This window comes from Apodemus sylvaticus, chromosome 11 (assembly GCF_947179515.1).
Source record: "Apodemus sylvaticus chromosome 11, mApoSyl1.1, whole genome shotgun sequence".
NCBI lineage: Eukaryota > Metazoa > Chordata > Mammalia > Rodentia > Muridae > Apodemus > Apodemus sylvaticus.
Window position 1 is genome coordinate 16,224,482 of NC_067482.1, and position 6,426 is coordinate 16,230,907.

A 6,426-nucleotide genomic window follows, 5' to 3' on the forward strand; every position below is an offset into this window, starting at 1 on the left:
GGAGCATATTAGTATGTGGCCTAGAGACCATTCTTGTGATGTTTTGGTGAAGAGTGTGGCTCCTTTTGGCCCATGTCCAAAAAATCTGCACAAGACTCAGTTGAAGAGTTTTAGATTAAAGGCATTGGCAGAGGAGACTTAAATGCTTTCCTTGTTAAGCGTTGCTATGGTCATGGTGTATCTTCTCAGCAAGGGAACGTCAACTAAGAAAGCCAGCCATTGGGGTTGGACTTTGAGATCTTAAAGCCGTGCCCGGCTTCCATTTTGTTCTTTCTGCTTTCTGTTCCTTCCCCCATGCCTGCCACTTGCTGCCTTGTTGGCATGATGGATGTGTCCGCCTGGCATTAAAATAAAGTCTTTCTTCCATAAATCATTTCTGGTCATGGTATTTTATCACAGCAACAGAAAAAGTAATGAAGACAGATGGTAATCCACCCAGTGTACTGTTTAATTGAGTGAACAATTGCAAATAATTTCACATGCATGCCTTCTAACAGTGATGAAGTACACACCAAAGGAGGCGCTTCAACAGTGCATCGGGTTGCTCATTTTGCCTTTGCTAGATGATGTCTGCGGGTTTTATTGCTGTGAATAAATAAGGCAGCTCTTATAAAGGACAACGTTTAATTGGGGCTGGCTCACAGTTTCAGAGGCTCGGTCCATTATTGTCATGGCAGGAAGCATGGCAGCAACCAGGCTGACTGTGGTTGCTGGAGGAGTCGAGAATATTACATTTTTGATCCAAGGGGAGCCAGAAGGAGACTTTCATCCATACTTGAGATGTGAGTTTGAGCAGTGGACCTAAAGCCCACCCCCACAGTGATGAACTTCCTCCAACAAGGCCACGCCTCCTAACAGCAACATCTCAGTGAGAGGAATGCAGCAGCGGGTTCATTTCCGTGGAATTTGTCTTGGCGCATTTTCCATGGAGCAGTTGGTTTATGCACTAGTGGACTCGCCTTCTGAATTCACTTTTAATAACGGGTGAGGGATGGAGTGCTAACACAACATGGACTAATCTTTGAATCACCAACCAGTAGTTACCCCTTTCCTCTGTAACCAAAACACATAGGAGGAGGAATCGAGGTAGAGGTGGGAGTGGCTCCCTTAATATACCTATGGCCCGTCACAGCAACAGCTTTGCTTTCCTGGTTGGGGACAAGGGCAGAGTGCTTAGCCAGGAGACATGACAACGGCTCAGCAGAATTGGAAGTTGCGACGACATACTCTTTATTTTGGCTCTTCATATTATGGGCTGGGACGATTGTTCCAACTGACTGAGGACAAATTGGATTTCAGTAATACAATAATAGCAGAGAACATCGCGTCTGAAGCCAAGGGATTATTTAAGGGTCTTTTTAGTACAATAATACAATTTAGTGCAAAACCATAGCAATGAAAAACAAAGCCAATCCAAATAGATACGCATATATTTCAGTACAAAAGCTTGGATCACACTGTGCAGACAGACTGCCTACTAGCACGTTGTGTGTCCTCATTTGGAAGAGGGTTAAAAAATAAGTCTTCATTCATACCAAGCATACTGAAATTTAAAAGATAGAATCTCACTATGTGGTTCTCTCTGGCCTACGACTGGTCTTGACTTCTGCAGGGCTGCCGCTGAACTTGTGCACCGGCAGGTCAAGCTAGGATAATAGAGTTTTGCTGGAGGTAATAAGAGTTCTTCTAGTTGGTGGTGAGGCTGTGACCAAGCGAGCTCAGTCAGTCAATGAGTTCTCCAGCGCAGGAATGAAGATTAAAGAAAAAACAAAAACAAACAGACACCATGGTAGCATGACCCCAGCCAGTTCTGAGACTGAGGCAGGTTTATTTTTTTCCCAATCTGCTTTTATACCATTTTAATTAATGCAAGTATTAAGGGCGAGCAGTGCAATGAGGACAAACGAGGCCATAAGCAAAGTCCTGTGATTACTCCTGAGACAGTTGTTTCTTTTTTTTATTAGATATTTTCTTTATTTAAATTTCAAATGTTATCCCCTTTCCTTGTTTCCCCTCCAAAAATCCTCTATCCCATCCCCTTTCCCCCTGCTCGCCAACTCACCCACTCTTGCTCCCCTGTCCTGGTATTCCCCTATACTGGGTTATAGAGCCTTCTCAAGACCAAGGACCTCTCCTTCCTTTGATGTCCAACAAGGCCATCCTCTGCTGCATATGCAGCTGGAGCCATGGGTCCCTCCATGTGTACTCTTTGGTTGATAGTTCAGTCCCTGGGAGCTCTAGGGGTACTGGTTGGTTCATATTATTGTTCCTCCTATGGGGCTGACAGCTCCTTCAGCTCCTTGGGTCCTTTCTCTAGCTCCTCCATTGGTGACCTTGTGCTCAGTCCAACAGTTTGTCAGGTACTTGCAGAGACAGTTGTTTCTAAGGACTTGTCAGAATGACCAAGATATCTGAATCCACTTCCTTGTCCAAGCCCAAAATCAGATCCTTGCCTGAAGCCTACTTCTTTTGTTCCACCCTATAATTAAGATTTCCTCCTGAACTTACTTCCTTGTCTTGGCCTAATGTCAGATTCCTGCCTGAGCTTACTTTGCTGTCATTGGTCAATGTTAGATTCCCCCCAAAGTTCTCAGCTCTCCACAAGGCTGGATGGGTGTAAACTGCTGGTTACTGAGCTATTATCTCTCAGCTTCAAATGTGTCACGTGGTGATGACATTCAGGAATTTTCCAAACCACTGGCCTGCCTTGCTGTTAGTGAGGTGTGCTCCTAGGATGCTGCCCGAGGAAGGAGAGCGGAGTGCATCGTGTTTTATTTCTGCATGCTCTTTGTGCTTTCGAGCAGGACTCAGCTAGCATCGTTTCTTGTAAAAAAAAAATATATATATCGTATTGACACATTCATTATACACAAGCATTTCCATGATGACATTTTCATACGTGTACACAACTCATGTTGACCATATTCACCTGCTACCCCCTCGCATCCCATCCCACCCCTCCTGATTCCTTTCCTCCTCCCAACTCACCCCCATTTGCCCTCCTGTCTTTTTCTCCCAGTGAGCTTCATCAGGGTTGTTCTCTGGAGCATGGATAGGGGTCCATTCACAGGAACATGTGCCCCCTACATGTCTCCACATGTCTGCACTGCGCAGGAGCATGGATAGAAGTCCATTCACAGGAACATGTGTACCCTACATGTCTCCACATTTCTGCACTGCGCAGGAGCATGGATAGGGGTCTGTTCACAGGAACATGTGCCCCCTACATGTCTCCACATTTCTGCACTGCGCAGGAGCATGGATAGGGGTCTGTTCACAGGAACATGTGCCCCCTACATGTCTCCACATTTCTGCACTGCGCAGGAGCATGGATAGGGGTCTGTTCACAGGAACATGTGCCCCCTACATGTCTCCACATGTCTGCACTGCGCAGGAGCATGGATAGGAGTCCCTTCACAGGAACATGTGCCCCCTACATGTCTCCACATGTCTGCACTGCGCAGGAGCATGGATAGCAGTCCCTTCACAGGAACATGTGCCCCCTACATTTCTCCACACTGATTCAGCACTGCTTTTCTCCTTCGTACGGCAGCTTGATTCCATTTGCAGTTTTTCCTTTCTCTTCAGAACCATCTTCATTTTGCTCCACTTCAGAGACCAGGCTGAGCAGTGCTTCATCTGCTCATGTCTGAATTTCAGCTCCACAGAACTCTACTAAAGCTTCTAAACTTTGTAGTTTGTTTGTTTGTTTGTTTGAGACAATGTTTTTCTGTGTAGTCCTGGCTGTCCCTGGAACTCACTCTGTATACCAGGTTGCCCTAGAACTCAGAGATCCATCTGCTTCTGCCTCCCAAATACTTGGATTAAAGATGTGCACCATTACACCCAGCTTAAAGCTTCAAAATTTAATTATTGAAATCTTTCTTGTCCCATCTTCAAAGTGGTAGCTGCTTCCTGCAATTGACACTTCTGTCGTAACCTGGGTTTTGCCCCTTTTCTCTCTTTTGCAGTTTTCTGTAATGCTCCTCTTGGTATCCATGGATACAGACACCCACATAGACTTGTCTCCTCTGACCCTGTTATGGTTGGTTGAGCTTGGTGTTTAAACTGATGATGTGACTGCTCCATGGACTGGTTAAGGGGAAGGGTTTTATTATGGATATGAGTGGCAGAGCAGCCAGAGGCATCTGGAAGAGTCAAGAGCAGAGAGAGAAAGAAGTGGACTGAACACAGCCAGCAGATTGGATCTGGCCTTAATAGAATCAGGAGCAGAGCAGAGAAGGACAGAGAGAGAGAGAGAGAGAGAGAGAGAGAGAGAGAGAGAGAGAGAGAGAGAGAGAGAGAGAGAGAGGAGAGAGAGAGAATCTAAAATAGCAGGGTTATAAGGAGAATGGGTAGCTGTAGGAGGGAAGCCCACAAGCTGAGGGGGTGTAGGGTAAGGGAGGATGTGAGAAGGGCTGGGATGCCAGCCTGGGCTTTGAAAGGTGTAACAGGTACTTGTGTTACTGAGGAAGCCTGGAGACTGGCGATGTGGGATTTGGTGTGCTAAAAGATACCATAAGTAGCCATTTGTCCCTCCTACCAGGGAAGGGGGACGACTCTTTAGTAGATGGGAAACAACCTCACAAGTTCTGGAGGAATGGTGGCTTTTGTTTAATCACCAGAAAGCCTCCTGTAGTCCCCGGTAAGCACATTTGTGGATATTTGGCTGCCTTTTAGAATTTAGGGAAAATGGAGTTTCCTTTGGACCTGACAGTTGGAAGTTTCTCTATACTGTGATACCACTAGTCACTCCCAACACAGCAATTGTACATCCCCATCAAGTAGAACACTTTGTAATGGTGTGTACGGTATTCCTGCCTCGTGTCATACTGAAAACCAGCAGTTTAAGCAGCAAGTCTTGCTATCGCTTTGTGTTGTGATGAAACATCATGACCACACCTTGGGGAAGTGTGGTGGTTGAGTGGCCCCATAGGTTCATGCATGTAAGTGCTTGGCCGTGGGAAGTAAGACTATTAAGAGGTGTGGCCTTCAGACACCCCCCACCCTCCGGACTGGACTTATAACCAAAGAATACACATGGAGCACCCCATGGTGCTGGCCACATATGAGGCAGAGGATGGCCTTGCTGGACATCAGCGGGAGGAGAGGCCCTTGGTCCTGAGGGTATTCAATGCCCCAGTACAGGGGAATGCCAGGGTGGGAGAATGGGAGTAGATGGGGGGGGGTGCAGACCCAAGTAGACGCAGAGGGAAAGGGGATGGGATAGAGGGATAGGGGGTTTCTAAAGGGAAAGGGGAGACCTGGAAAGGGGAAAATAATTGAAATGTAAATAAAGAAAATATCCAATCAAAAATTAATTAATTAATTAATAAACAATCCCAAACCACAAAAAGAAAAAAGAAAAAACTGTGTGTAAAAGAATTAAATAAAGAAACACAATCCTTCACCATAAAAAAAAAAAAAAAAAGAAGAGGTGTGACCTTGCTGGGGGAAGTGTGTTACTGTCAGGGGCGGGCTTTGAGTCTCCTATGTTCAAACTGCAGCCAGTGTGGCACACAGTCTCCTTCTGCAGTCCTTCTCCGGCACCGTGACTACCGGGACAGTACTGGACGAAACCTCTGAAAGTGTATGCCAGCTAGGAGCAAATGTGTTCTTTTATAAGAGTTCCTGTGGTCATGGTCTCTCATCACAGCCATACAACTCTAACTAAGACAGGAAGAAAGGGTTTATTTCACTTGCATTTCCATACCATAGTTCATCGTTGAAGGCCAGTCAGGGTAGGAGCTCAAACAAGGCAGGAACCTAGAAGCAGGCTCGAGCTGAAGCCTTGGGCGGGGGTGCTTCCTGCTTGCTTGCTCTCCATGGCTTGCTTATTCTGTTTTCTTATAGACCACCTGCTTTCTTATCTGGGACCACCCACACCTGCTTTCTTATCTGGGACCACCCACACCTGCTTTCTTATCTGGGACCATCCACAACAGGCTGCAGCCCCCATCACTAATTAAGACACACCCCACAGGCTTGCCTAGCCAGATCTCATGGAGGCATTTCCTCAACTGAGCTTCCCTCTTCTCCAATGAGTCTACTTGTCTCAAGCTGACATAAAACCAGCCAGCACAGCTACTGAAGATGTGTGTCCAGCTAAATAGGATAAGATTACACCTTTTTAGTCTTATAATAAAAATAATTGTAACTCCACAAAAGAGGCTACAGGGTTAACAATTGTGGCAGAAGCCTAAAAAGCATGAAGACACCTGCTGTGGTGCCACCTGCCGGTAATCCCAGCACTTGGGAGATAGAGGCAAGAGGATCAGGAGTTCAAGGCCAGCATGGGCTACATGGCAAGACTGAGGCCATCTTGAACTACACTAAACTCTGACTTTTAAAAAGCAAACAAACAAACAAGCAAAAAAAAAAAACCAACAACAACAGGAGACAGAAAGATGCCACAAGTTGCCATAG